The following is a 14346-nucleotide window of genomic DNA, read 5'->3' on the forward strand; positions in this document are numbered from 1 at the left end:
CAGTATCTCAGGATCAGTCCAGCGGTCTGTCTCGATCGCCTTGATCAGTGACTGGAGTGTGGAATCTTTCTCTGTTTCAGCTTGAATCTCTTGAAGTGTCATAGCCTTTGGTACGGCATTGGTGCAAACATAGTTCACATACTCATCGGCAACGTTTCTCTCTACGGTTGCTTGGAGGTTTGGGTGTCTGCTCATGAAGTCAGCGGGGTTCTCAGCATCCTTTCCGGGTCGATACACAAGATGACAGTTGTACGGCATCAGTCGTAGCTTCCATCGGTCCATGCGAGCTGAAGTGGGCTTGTGACTCTTAAAGATGCCTAGGAGAGGCTTGTGATCCGTCACGATTGTAAACTCAGATCCGTAAAGGTAAAGATGAAAATGTTCCAGAGCCCACACGATCGCTAGCATTTCCCTTTCTGTTTGTGAGTATCTGGTTTCCACGTCACTGAGTGCTCGACTCGCGTAGCTGATAACCTTGCCGTCCTGCGCTAGTATTCCTCCAAGACCGACAGGGCTTGCGTCGACAATCACTTTGGTCTCTTGAGCAGGATTGAAGTATGACATGACATGGTTCTTAGTCAGACTGTCCTTGAGTTTGTCGAACGCATGTTGCTGTTCGTCTGACCACTGCCAAGGTGTCTCTTTCTTGGTGAGAGCCCGTAACGGTGCCGTGATTGTAGCATACTCTGGGATGTAGCGCGATACGTACTGGGCCATTCCTAGTAGTGACTTGACTTCGCTAACACTCTCTGGCTCGGTCATGTTCGTGATGGCCTCTATCTTCTTAGGATCTGCTCTTATTCCCTCTCTGCTGAAGATGTGGCCGTAAAATGAGATCTCGCTCTTCGAGAAACTGCATTTCTCCTTGTTCAGGCGTACATCATGTTGTTGGAGTCTGGTCAGGACACCATAGAGATTCTGGTCATGCTCTGCTGTGGTTGCTCCGAACACGATGATGTCGTCAGAGATATTCTTGCATCCCGGTAGGCCTGTAAGTATTTCCTCGATTGCATTCTGGAAGATCTCTGATGCAGCGTTTATTCCGAACATCAGACGTTTGTACCTCCTCAGACCTACATGAGTGCTAAATGTCGTGATGTGGCGACTCTCTGGTTCTAGCTCAAGTTGATGGTATCCGGAGGAGAGGTCTAGCTTGCTGAAGACGGTCGCACCGTTTAGATCGGCGACTAGGTCATCTATGGTCGGCATCAGGTGCTTCTCACGCTTTACCGCCTTGTTAGCTTCTCGCATGTCTACGCATAATCTGACTTCTCCAGAGCTCTTTGGGACCACTACGATGGGGCTTACCCATGGGGTTGGGCCTGTTACCTTTTCGATGATGTCTAAGCTCTCTAGTCTCTCCAGCTCCTTTTCCACGTCTTGCCGTACATGAAAGGGGATTCGGCGGTGTGGTTGTTGTTTGGGCTGCACATCCGGGTCTATGTGAAGCTTGACTACCTTTCCTTTCACTTTGCCGATGCCGCCAAACAGATTTTCAAATTCGCCGCTCGCCAGGTACTGGGGACTAGTTTTGTCTTCTCCGACTTGGTTGACAATCTTTAGGAGTTCTAGCCTTTGCGCGGTGTCATATCCTAGGAGATTTCCTGAACTGCCTTTAACAACATGCAGAGTGGCTGGCGTGCTGTTGGATTTTGCAGTTATCTTGGCGTGAATGGTTCCTAGCAGGGGTAGGGGTGTGGGTGATCCATAAGAGAAAATTCGCCGTTTGGATTGTTCTAGAGGTTTTACTTTGCCTTTGTAGATTCTTTGGTAGGTGACTTCGTCGATGAGATTAACTGAAGCTCCGGAATCCAGCATCAGTTCTACGTATTCTCCGTCGATCTCCAATCTGCACATGGGTTGTTTCTTCTCTCCTATTGCGTATACGTAGTCTTCCTCATCTGTGTCTTCTTCTTCCGTCACGCGTTTCACCGAACCGGGTGGAACTGTTCTACAAACTTTAGCAAAATGATTGAACTTGCCACAGGAGGTGCACTTCTTGTTTTTAGCAGGGCAGGAGTCTTTGTGGGGGTAAGCGCCACCGCAATTTCTGCATTTTGATGACTCTTCAGTCTTGCGTGACTCCTTGCGTGACTCGCTGCGTGATTCGCTGTGTTCCTCTCGTCGGCGACCTTTGCCTTTCTTTGGACGCCTGTCGCTCTTCTTTTTGTGATTTACAGTGTTCACCGTCGTTTTGTCACTCTCCACTTCTTTAGCTTGCATATCACTGAGCTCCAGGGCTCTGCCAGCTTTTAAAAGTGCAGTTAAATCAAGGTCTTCACGTAGTGCTTTCCGCCTCAGTGCGTTTGACTTGCAGCTTAGAATAATTTGCTCCTTGATTTCTTTATCGGCATTTGCAAATTCGCAGGTCTTCGCAAGAGTTCGAAGTCTTGTATGGAAACTGTCCAAACTCTCGCCTTCGTTTTGCTGAGCTTTCCTGAAATTGTAGACCTCGTAAGTCGTGTTGACTTGGGGATTGAAGTGAGCGGTAAGTTTTTCGACGGCCGTTTTGTAATCTTTGTCTTCGCCGGTGCCTTCAAGCGTGTCGAAGATCTCGTCGACTTCGGGACCGCTGTAATGTAGCAGAAGAGCACGTTTTTGTTTTGCCTCTTCGATACCCATTCCTACAGTTAGATTCTCGAATCTGGCTAGCCATTTCTTCCACCTTGGACCCACATTGCCGTCTAGGTGTACTTGGAAAGCCGGGAAAGTCGGAAGCGAAACTGCCATTTTGTCAAATCTTTGTCAGGATTATCTTGTCCGCGCTTTGGGATTTGAGTTGTGTTGTCCGCACTTCGGGACTTGAATTGCTTTGTCCGCGCTTTGGGACTTGAATTCTCTCCCTGGATACGCTCCGTGGATCCTCGTCGCCAGGTGTGGTGTTGTACCGTTTAAATAAAACCACCGCAAGTTAAACACAAGTCTGATTTATTGACTCCATGCTCGCGACGACTACAAGGGAAAACGGGAGTTCCTTTCGACCGCGTGCTCGTATGATTGACAGATGTCACAACACTACAGTTACCATGGCCCTAAAGAGGAGCTACGTCACGGACAACGCATCTTGAAAAATTGGCAAATTTTTTCAAGTTTGTCATTTGTAATCTGCCTTAATCTTCGTCAGTCGAAATCATTCTTGATAAATTGTGGCTTTTTACTTCTTCGCTGGTGTTTTCCTTCGTTATAGTCTAGTGGGTTAGCAAAATTATCGTTACACGCCGGACAAAAGAACCAAATTTGGCACACGTAGTCTTTGAGGCATGGGCTTTAAGAAAATCTGATGCTCCAAAAACATGGATCGCGAGAAAGGACAATTACGTCATCACAAAAATCGACAACATATTTGTCATCTTCGATCCGCCATCTTGGATTTGAAATTTTTTCCAAAACGTAAGAAAACCGCCAAAAATTACTAAAAAGGACTGAAAACAATAAAATGGTGCAAAAAATGCCCAAAAGGTAAAAATAACTGCATTAAAAGTTAATTTTTATCTATAAAAACACAAAAATTACAAATTTGGTAAAACATTTCTCTCAAAATGCCGTTTTCATGGCAACATCAAGTCTCTGAAACAACAACCTGTCAAATCAAATTATTTCTAAATATATCTTAGATAAAGTTGTAAAGCTTGGCAGTGTTTGGTTGAATGTTGAAAAAGTTATAAACGTTCAAAGTCGGCGCGGCACTTTCCGCCCCCTGGTCTGGATAGCGTTAAGATTTCTTTTTTGTGATACTTTTATCAAATTGACGAAAAACGTCCACTCCAGCTACACTTTGAGGAACAGTTTAATTTTAAGTGGCTGTTTGAATGCTATTCCTGCCTCCTCCGGAATTGCCACGCACTGACTTGCAAATTATTTTCTTTCCACTTCCACCTTCAGGTTTTTAGTGAAAAATTTATTAGGCTCTGTACACAAGGCCAAACCTCCAACCTGGTATGCAGCTCTTTGAATATTGTTAGCAAAGCATCATGAAAAACAAATAACTTCCTGTTAAAAAATAGTTTTTTTAAAGATGTAATTGTAATCCGGTTTTCTACTTACTTATAATTATGTACTGTCAATCTCTCTTTAGTTTCTAAGTGCGCTGAAAAACAGCTAACTGTAACGAACTTGCTTTGTTTTAAGTAAGGAAAGGCTTCACAAAAAGGCAAATTTGTATCGCAGCCCAACAAAAAGACGTGAAATGCAGGATCGGAATTGACTTTGATTGCTCCATACCTAAATTTCCACAGAATCGTAATTGACTTCTTAGAAAATGTGTACCAATTCCAAACGCCACCGATATGCCAGTTTACTCGCGGAGACTTCCCTTGTATATTAAAGAATTGGCCAACCAGTGCAACAGCGCCAAGAAAAATTCCGTGTCCACTGTTCAAATTTCAATTTTGCTCTGTCCATTTTCAAGAGCGTCAAACAAATAAACTATTTCTCTGATATCTGCTTCTTTATACATGTTTATAAGTAAAGTCCATCATCAATTTGTCGCTACCCTTTGCAACTACCGAAGTACTTTTTGTGCTATCCCCTTTCTTTTGAGTGTTCTCATTCTACATGAGTCCCATCTTTTGAAATCGCAAAAAAGGCATTCCAGTTCTTTCCTATAGGGGACTAACATTTACTTGAGCACCAGGCCTATATTTCTCCTTTGTGCCATTCCTCGCTCACTCTGGCAGACAGCGATCCTACACTACCTCCACTTAATTGACAGTTTTCAGTTCCTGCCTGAGAAATGGCAGAGAGATTTGTTCTGAATACTCTGAAAACAATTGTGTAACGTTTGGCTAGGATTGTAAATCAGGACGTTACCGTTAAACACTTCACATTCAACCGGTTTTTTCCGGTATCTCAGTGCGTTACTTTGGGTAGACTTGGGCGAATAATATGCTAAGGTCGCCTTTACGTTGCTGGCTACTGATATACCGCCATACGTCATGCCCGCTTGCTTTGATTCGATTTTCTGACAAAAGACTTGTGGTAAATAATGGCAGCCAATTCCTCTTAATGGTCGGGTGATTGATTTCGTAGTTTTATTCATTACCTCTTAACGGAACGTTTAAAATGGAACGAGGTTGTAAATTGTATTGTCGTTTCCCAATCCGATTCTTTAAAAGTGCACTATTAGACGGGATGGGTTGTTCGTTAGCTCCAAAACCCCTCTAGTGTTCTTGACTTTGGCTTTTTTCTGTTCGTGGGCTTGATTGATAAAAATCACATAAAGCCGTCTAGATGTTTCCTGGATGACTCATTACACGCTGAAAATGTTGGACACTAACCCAGCGACTGCAATTGACGTGGGTGTCTAAAGCATGCTCTAGGTCTTGAAGATACTCTTGTCTTGTTCTCTGTGGGAATGTATCAATGCCAAGAGAACTATTTCTGTTTCTGCACATGCTTCTGTCAAGATTGTCGTTGCGTGTCGGCATTTTTTGTAATCTTGCCCCCAGCTTTTCGTAAAACCCTCCTGTTAATTAAGGTGCTTGCACTAGTTTCCTCGCCTTATAATGTATTAGCAATGTCCGACTAATATGCGTTGCTTCCAAAAACAAATCCGCCGATTCTTAGTCATTTAAACAACCAGTACCGCGCAACAGAGCCCCAAGGGCATTCCACAACGTCTTCTCGATATGCAGTCCTCAAGGCACTATAAGGAACTTTTCCCCATACAATTGTGGCACGTTTCACTGAATTCTATGTTTTGTAAATTTTTGTTTAAAGAGAGCTTAAATGTTTGTTGTTACGTACCTTGCATGCTGCAGCAAACCATGCCAGCCACACACAAGTTTTTATGTCAGTTGTTCTTATCTAGTTTGTCTGTAAGTAACATCCGCTGGAATATATTTATCGAAACAACTTTTTTTAAAACAGGCCCATGCTTTTAATTGACAGTTATTATAAAACATTGTCAAACTGTTGTGCTTATCCTGTCTTCACGAAAGCCAGGAAGCCCTTACTAAATTCCATTTATTGTCATATTACACAAAACAACCAAAAATACCTGTCTGACGTTAAAAATGACGTCACTTTCACCCTCCAAGTGAGACGATTTTTTTGGAGCATCATATTTTTGGAAATTTTATGTTCAAAGGTCTTCGTATACCAAGTTTGGTGCTTTTGTCCAGTGTGTAACGATTTCTGCAAAATTTGATACTAACCCACTGGACTATTAGAAAACTATTATTTTGAGGCTTCCTTTAATTTGAAAGTAATCAGAAAAATAACTTAAAAAACCGTGACATAGCCCCTTTAAGAGGGTGGTGATGTAGCGGTGGGTGGGAAGGGGATAGGGGTGGGGGGAATCACATTCCCAGTGCAAAGTTTAATCAAGGTCCCAGCGTATCGATAAAGTTGTGTTGATAGTAAAACCCTCTCAGGCGTTAGTTAGGTGCTTTTGCGCTTGTGTGTAGTCGGGAGTTACAGACGCTCGCAGGAGTTTGGTGTCTTTTTTGCAGCTTTGGTTTTGGTTTTACAAGACAGATAAACTGCTCTTATGCTGTAGACTTTAAAATAGTAAAATTTGTTTTTTTTAAGTATTTTTTTTTTTGCGTTTTTAGCCTCTTTTCTTATGTCGGATCCCAAATTCTTTAAGTTATCAAACTCAGCACCCACTTTTCTTCGCAACCAAAATAGGAATATTTATTACAGGGCTGGTGCTTTGTTCATTTTCCTAAAACAAGTCGTTAACAACTCATCAATTGGGATTTATGCTATGGTCTCTAATAGTCACTGAATAATTGGCATGCTCTCTTATCTTTGCTATCTATCGTATATAAGGTACATGTTCAAGACAGTAGGTCAGGTAATAAGTAAATGAAGTAGTATTTTTGTGGGTGAAGGGGGAGGACTGATGAAAGCTGTTGATCGTGAGAGAAATGCTGATTTGACGGCCGCGAATGACACTGAGTATGGAATATAGGGAATATTAAACAACGTTAATTTGACATTGCAACTATTAAAATCTTGAAGCCATTTCAGCGTTTGCGAATTTGAATGTTTGGATAATAATAATAATAATAATAATAATAATAATAATAATAATAATAATAATAATAATAATAATAATAATAATAATAATAATAATAATAATAATAATAATAATTATTATAAAAGTAATATATAATTATAATAAAAACCTTCCCAAAATCCTTTGCAACTGAAAAATCGTCAATGCCAAATAACTTGGTCAGTTTGAAGTCAGTAGGAGTAGTACGTCGTTTAGAAATATCCCTTACCATAAAGTACTTCTTGTATAAGTCGTACGTCAATGACGTCATTAGTCACGTGACTTTGCTCAGAAGTTCGTATTTGCTCACTGTGACGAAAATAGTTTGTTACTGAAAAAACAGTCATTGCAGTTTGAAGCACATTGGTGTGAGGCATTTTGGACTGCCGAGGTACCGAACAAAATATAAATTTTAAGGGGGCTCTGTACAATTTTCAAAAAATGGGAGTCTGGGTACAAGTACGTATCTGGCGTTGCATTAAATGTGAGGTAACAAGAAAGTACATGTTGGTAGATACTTATATGTTAAGTACTTTTCAATCAATCCCATTGTTATGACGTCATCGGTCACGTGACCAGAACGAATCACATTTTTAAATTCGCTTGGAAACTTTAGTAAAACCTCTCTCTTAAAATATTTTTGAACGAAGTTGTAGTTTTTATTTATTTTTTTAAAAAAATGGCCATTATTACTCTTTCCTGAAAAAGTACGGCAGTAAAAAATACAATTGAAAAGTTTGTTAGCTTCCTACTCAACGACCATTTGCATTTGGAATAAAAGAAAATTTTGCCAAAGGCTTGAATGTATGCTCTTTATGATAGCGTTGCCATTTTTTTTTCGTTTAAATTGCCTTCGGTGGAGTTGAGCGTTTTATAGCTGTCTCTTCCCCTGCTTCAGAGCGGAAAAACGCAATGAGCATGCGCAAACTCTGAGCGAGCTGGTCCTGAAGACGAAGGTCCTGGGTACGAGGATGGCTGCGAAATGTTTGGAAAAAAATGGCGGACAATTGATAATTTTCTTTTCAAGAACTTGATGTGCTCTCACAGTCATCCAGGTAAGAGGCTCTTATCTTTCCCCCAAAATACATAGCTTCAGATATATACGTGCAGTAGTTCGAATTTGTTAGAAATCCCCAAGCTTAAAAATAGATTTTAAAGCCTTTTATTTCCCCGAGGTATGTGAACAAATCGGCCGCGTAAGGCTCTTATTGTCACAGACCTTTTCACGAAATGTCTTGGTTTAAGCAAACCTCTGAATATATGAGGTCGAGAGCTCATCTGTGGCTAGTAGAAGAGTTGCTTTACATTTACTGAGTTTGCCAAAGTAATTCATTATTTGCCAGAGTGGATATTAAAATTGTTCGAAGAGTTTTTATTATCGGTTCAATCGCTCTCTACGAACAATAACAGCATACTGTCTACGTACGCTATATAAAATGCTGCCGTCTTACATGCTGTTTGGTATTTATTGGCGCTAGAAATCCTTCCCTACACCGCTCCTTCCAATGATTTTTTTAGACTGGTTAAAGCTTATGTCTTCGACGTTTTTCATGATTATCAATTTAGCTTACTAATTACTAAAAGAATAGATAGTGAGAATGGGGATCGGCTATTTACCGAGTTAGAGGTTGAGTTGAGTTTGAGTTGAGTTTGAGTTGAGTTTGAGTTAAGATTGAGTTAAGATTGAGTTACCGTATTTCCAGTGTCTTTTCCTTTTTTTACAATAGAAAGTTCAAAATCGAAGGTTCTCATTATATTTACTGAAATAATACTTAACATCTTACTGACAAATTTACACTATTTCGCGTTTTACGCTAAGAACAATTCAGCTCTCGTGTTTTGTTGCTTGCAAATCATTACCTTTTATCGCGGTGTTGACTACAAGCAGTCCATCATTAATTTTCTTTCAGAGATAGTTTTATTCAGGCTATTCGAGAAACGCGAGAGGAAGAAAATAGGAGAGGCTAACATAATATTTTTTCTTTTGTCTCGCGCGTCGACTAGCTATGTTCAAACCGACATTTCAATTTTTGAAACCCTCTATCCACCAGCTACTAAACTATTTTTTTTAAAGGCAAATGGAGACCCGATTAGAAAAATTAGTCTTAGCTCAGGGGTTCTGGCTACAAAATTTAATTTTGTGATACGAAACTGATTTCACCATTATCCCGCAGTTTCTCTGTCTAGCCTTTCTTCGGGCTAATGCGAATTCTTTCCCACGGCAATCGCACGATCAGATCGGAATTCGTCTGAATGCCATGGTAACTCCACAATGGACAGAGAAATAATTCGCCTTTTCGAATTCTGGATATTTGGAGAACAACGTGTTTTAAGTGCGTTGAAGATCATTCTTATCATTTGTTTTGTCCATTACGGTCGATCATGGAGTCTATAAGTAGCGATTCGGATTGTGACTCTGTTGCCTCCTACGCTGATGTAGTCAAAGGGGAGTCTCTTTTTAGTTCTTCACCAGCGCGCCTTACCAACAGCTGTTGGTTTAAATTCCAAGTCGAAAGTGAAGAAGAAGCAATGCAAATTGCCTTAAAGAAATCTGCCAGTGATGCACAGGTAACTGTCCGTTTGCCGCATCGTTGGTTTTCTGATACGAGAAAAAGGAAAAGCCTATGTTTTATCTGCTTTAAAAATTTAGGGTGACGAAATATCTGATGATGACAGCCTTGAAACCACAACCCCTGAATTTAAAGAAATCAGCAAGCCACGCGTGAAGGTAAAAACCTTTCGTTTCGAAAACGTTTATTTATAATTGTTTGCGGTTGTATAGGCATGTGCATAGGATTTGTCATAAAAGAAGTTAATAACTTTGAAGGTTGACGGCTTTCAGTCTGTAAGGCTAGTTTACACGGGCGATTTTTGTCGCGCTTCCCAGTGCGCTTCCCAGTGCAACTGTTGTCGCGCTCGAGCTCGCAGTGAAAATCGCAAGTGTAAAGTAGTGGCAATTTCGTAATGTTCAAAGCTTCTGCGATATCAGGGCGATAGAATTGCCGTCTGTTTACACTTGCAATTGCGCTTTCGTGCAATTTTCTTCTCGAGCTCGATCGTGACAAAAGTTGCACTGGGAAGCGCAGGAAAAAAAAATAGAAGGCCAGGTTCGGACCATCGGAAAGATTATGAGGGGGGGGGGTTCTCACGTTGAACGCTCTCATCCGTACGGATTTCTTTTCTTTTTACGGTAAGATGTTATACATGATTTTTGCAACTAATTGTCCATCCTGAAAAGGGTATAGGTTGACAAGCGCGACAAAAGGCAAGTGTGATGGTTTGGAAAAGTGGTCACAGGAGTCAAGTGACAAGTTTCAAGTGACAAGTTTTTGTTTTGCAACATGAAGTATATTTCACCCTGAATATGGGGCAAATTATTATTAAAAAAATAGAAATGGTGGCGTTTGGGAAATTTCCAGTTTCTTCAGTTCAAATTTGTGCACCCCCTCCTAACAAAAATTCCGGATCCGCCCCTGAATTTTAATCACTCTTGAGTCCGTGAATTGATACTGTTTTTTTTTTCCTTTCTAGAAAACACCTGAAATGTTTGAATCTTGGGAGGAGGAGGATTACTGTCCTGGAGAACCTCAAATACCACTGGGAAGTTACAAATACAAGAATGTATGTAGAAATCATTACTTATAATCATTATTTTTTATAATGGCCATTGGAAACCCTCGAATTCTCTTCTATATGTCCAGGTTTTTCTCTGTATTTTCTAGTCCAATTATAAAAATGAGAATTTAATCCGTGTCAAAGATAAGTATCTTTAGTATCGAGACAGAATCTACCATGGCATGGGGAAAAGAGCAGAAGTCTGGGTTCTAGTATGGTCTGTCCTTGGCCACAACAGATATATTCTGGATAGCGTAGAGGTTTTTTTCTCTCTAAATTTCGGCAAAATTAATTAAGGAAGACATCATAAATAATTCTAATATGGTATACTGACACAGTATTGATGTTCAATCGTTAGGTCAAAGACTTTCCGAAAACCAAGGGAGGATCCTCTCTTTCGGAAACAAAGAAATTAGGTGACGTAAAGGGAAAGAAAAAAGTGGTTTCTACAAAAAAGGTGAGCCACTGTTTACATTTTTCTCCGTTCAGATCGTTGACTTGTAGATTCGTTTTAGCATTTTGAAGCGAACACGATTTAGTTAGCAAGCACGTGCATCTAAGTGGTGAATTATTATGCTAATAACTTTGCCATATTTTTTGCCTCTTATCGTTTTTTTTTTTTCATAGAACATTCATAGAGCAGATGGGAAAGCAATACCAGAGGTTTTCATTGATCTAACGTGCGACTCCCCGGAAAAGAGGTAATTTGGGCTTGAAGCACTGGAGCACGAGCTTGTAGCGGGATCCAGGGGTATTCCCCGCCCCCCACCGTCGAAAACATATTGAAAGCTAAGGTTGTCTGAGACAGTATTTCGTGTTTTTGAAGGCAGTTTGATACGAGAGAGGGCAGGCAAGTACAGCGATGTAATACACAACCTGGTCCCAAACCGAGGTGTGCAAAACCAGGCTGTCAGAATCAGTTTTCAGCGGGAGATATTTGCATTTCAGTAGAGGGCCTGTATGTACCTTCAAATGAAACAGCAGATGGAAGGAGCTTTGCGGTGGAACGTACTTTTCGATTTTGTGCAAGAAAAGAATGTATTAACACACAACCAAAACAAAGCAATTTGATTGTGCCTCCAATGACTGTCATGCTTCCAGAAAATGTCAATGTTACACCTGAAGAATATCAGAATTTAATTAACGAGGAGATAGTTTGATCATACATTAGAGAATAATGAACGGTATAGTGGACAACACAAGATCGAAGTAGAGCTGATTGTTTTATTTACGTTAAAATTTAGTATCAACCACCATGTTGCGTAACATTTAATATTGTTGGATTCAATTTAGACATTGTATTTTAGTTTATTTTTTTTTTATTTTAACAACACGGAAATAAACAAAAATGTATTGGATTGTTTTTGGAAAATGTTTCGCATTTTTTCTTTTCTTTCACCGGCCCAGTGTACCAGCAGTTCGTTCAATGCGCTTTCACTGAATAATGAACAAAAAAAAGTTAGAAGGGGACTGGGTGGGTGGGGGGGGGGGGGTGTGGTGGGTTAGGACACGAAATGAGGATAACATAATTCTCTAAAATACAAAAGTATCAGTTTTCTTGCTTATTTGGTCGTGAAAAGTGATTCGCATCTTAAATTAAACACTTTTTTAGCAAATACAAATGGAAAACGGTAACTCAATCTTAACTCAATCTTAACTCAATCTTAACTCAAACTCAACTCAAACTCAACTCAAACTCAACTCAACCTCTAACTCGGTCATTATCTTATCTCGTGAGAATGAGGCGATCAGAGTATAAAATAACAGTCGATGCATGCAACTGTTATGTTCGTCATCTGAATTTTATGCTAAGAATTGCATCCTTTCATTATTTATACGTGCGGAAATGTGCCTCAAAACACTGAACGGAAACAAGTGGCCATTTTAGGCTGCAAAGAAAAATTAAGTCAGGAAAATTTTATGTGATACCTTTGAAATTGGAAGAAACACTTTAGCTCAGTGTGATCTCTATTTATTTTTTAAAGTTACATTACAGACTACTTGCAGTCAACCCGGTAGCTAATCTAGACTTTAAAAAAACAGTGCTGCTCACGTTTTGGAATGCCTTTTGGGGCATGTTTAATAAATATCTGAGACCATTCTTAACTTAATATGTGTTCTTCTCATGATGTTTTATTGTATTTGTAAACATATATTTTGCATTTTATGGTCTACAGGTAATTTTTGGGACAAATAGAATGCCTAATGTTTTGACAGGACATTTTGAATTACTGTTCAGTGAGTGGATTGTAACAAGTTCACTACAGGTAGTTGTTGATCTCTTAGTTTTATACATATTAATGTGACAGTCAATTCTAGCTATTTCATTTCTTCTCTCTACACACATTAATTGCCTGAGGCATTTGAAATCTGCTTTTTGACCAGACATTTGTTTACTTTTTAAAAAAATATTTATTTTTTTAAGGCCTGTATTTTCAGTTGTCGGATGACCTTAAGAAGCATTTCAAAGCAGCAATGTAAAAATTAGCAAGCAAGAAAACCCTAATCCCTATATAAATCTAACTGCAAGCAACATGATTTACCCTTTGGCAATCAAAGTGCTTTTACGTCTAACCAGAGTGCTATGTAGGCTAACTGGTCTGGCTTGCATGGCTCGCATGTTTCATGACACATACAAGTCAGAAATACCTAACTTCAATAAAATAAATATCATAACCTCAAGCCACCTCAGCTAACTATACTCAGGGCAACTTGAGTACTGCTTAGGCTAACCAGGGATCTTTTTAGGCTAACCAATGTGCTACTTATTTATAGTGGAATGGCTCTTTTGACTTGTTGGCTCGCACTTCTTCAAGACCCAAGTTGTTTTTAACTCATATTGAAATAAGTCAAGAACTTAGTAGCTGTAAATGTGATTTAAATAAACTCCAGCTTTTTTTTTTGGCAACTTGCTCTACAAGAATACCAAACATAAATTTCTGTTACATAATGCTTTGAAAATGAACAGATTACAAAAACTCACCTTTAGGGTCCAAAACATGTTTAAAGATTATTAAAATAATATGGCATTTTTCTGCAATACTTAATTAAAGGAGGGGTGCAAAGAAAATTGATTTCTTCTTTTCATGATCCAGGTTACCTATAAGATTAACCAAAGACCCGTGTTTCTTTTGAAACAAGCACAACAAAAAATTAAAAATTTATCAATAAATGTCATCTAGCAAGTGCAAAAAAAGATTGGACCCACTAGCCCAACATAAAAGCAGCCAGTTTTTTCGCACAGTGAAAAAGGCCATTTAATTTTAATATACATTGTACAGTCTGCATGCTGGAAAATAGCAATTTCATAGAAAAATAGTTTTTTGTTTGTTTTATTTCTATTTACAGGTGACTTGAAGACTTTGATAGGGCATTCCTGTTAGTCAAAATGAACTCAAAAATACACACTGTGTCAATGTAATAAAATTGTCATATGATTGATTCCCACATGTTGACAGTTTAAACCTGAATATACTTTTATTAGTGTCATTTATGGCTCCTTATATTATATGAATATCACAGAACCCAATAAGGCTACATGTAAATCTACACTGATTTGACAAAAGGTGGACTCCGCGAACCGTGCTTGAAGGCCGACGTTAGTCGGCCTTCAAGCCAGTCCCGCAAGAAAAAATTGAGGGGGGGCAACGTCTTGGAAGGATGTGCCGGGTAGCTGAGTGGTAGGGCTAGCAGCCCTAGGGAGCCCAGGGTCAGGGGTTGAATTGCTG

The 14346-nt window shown here is 39.6% G+C and overlaps 1 long non-coding RNA gene across 1 annotated transcript; it reads left to right on the plus strand.

The window, feature by feature from the left end:
• Window positions 1-7421: 7421 nt before the first annotated feature.
• On the plus strand, window positions 7422-14059 carry LOC144667134 (uncharacterized). The gene is made up of 3 exons (XR_013573285.1): window positions 7422-8058; window positions 12796-12885; window positions 13967-14059. It is a non-coding gene; the product is annotated as an uncharacterized LOC144667134 (long non-coding RNA).
• The last annotated feature ends 287 nt before the right edge of the window (window positions 14060-14346 follow it).

The sequence above is a fragment of the Oculina patagonica genome, chromosome 1 (genome assembly GCF_052425735.1).
Source record: "Oculina patagonica isolate OP01 chromosome 1, crgOcupat, whole genome shotgun sequence".
In the NCBI taxonomy this organism is placed as follows: Eukaryota; Metazoa; Cnidaria; class Anthozoa; order Scleractinia; family Oculinidae; genus Oculina; species Oculina patagonica.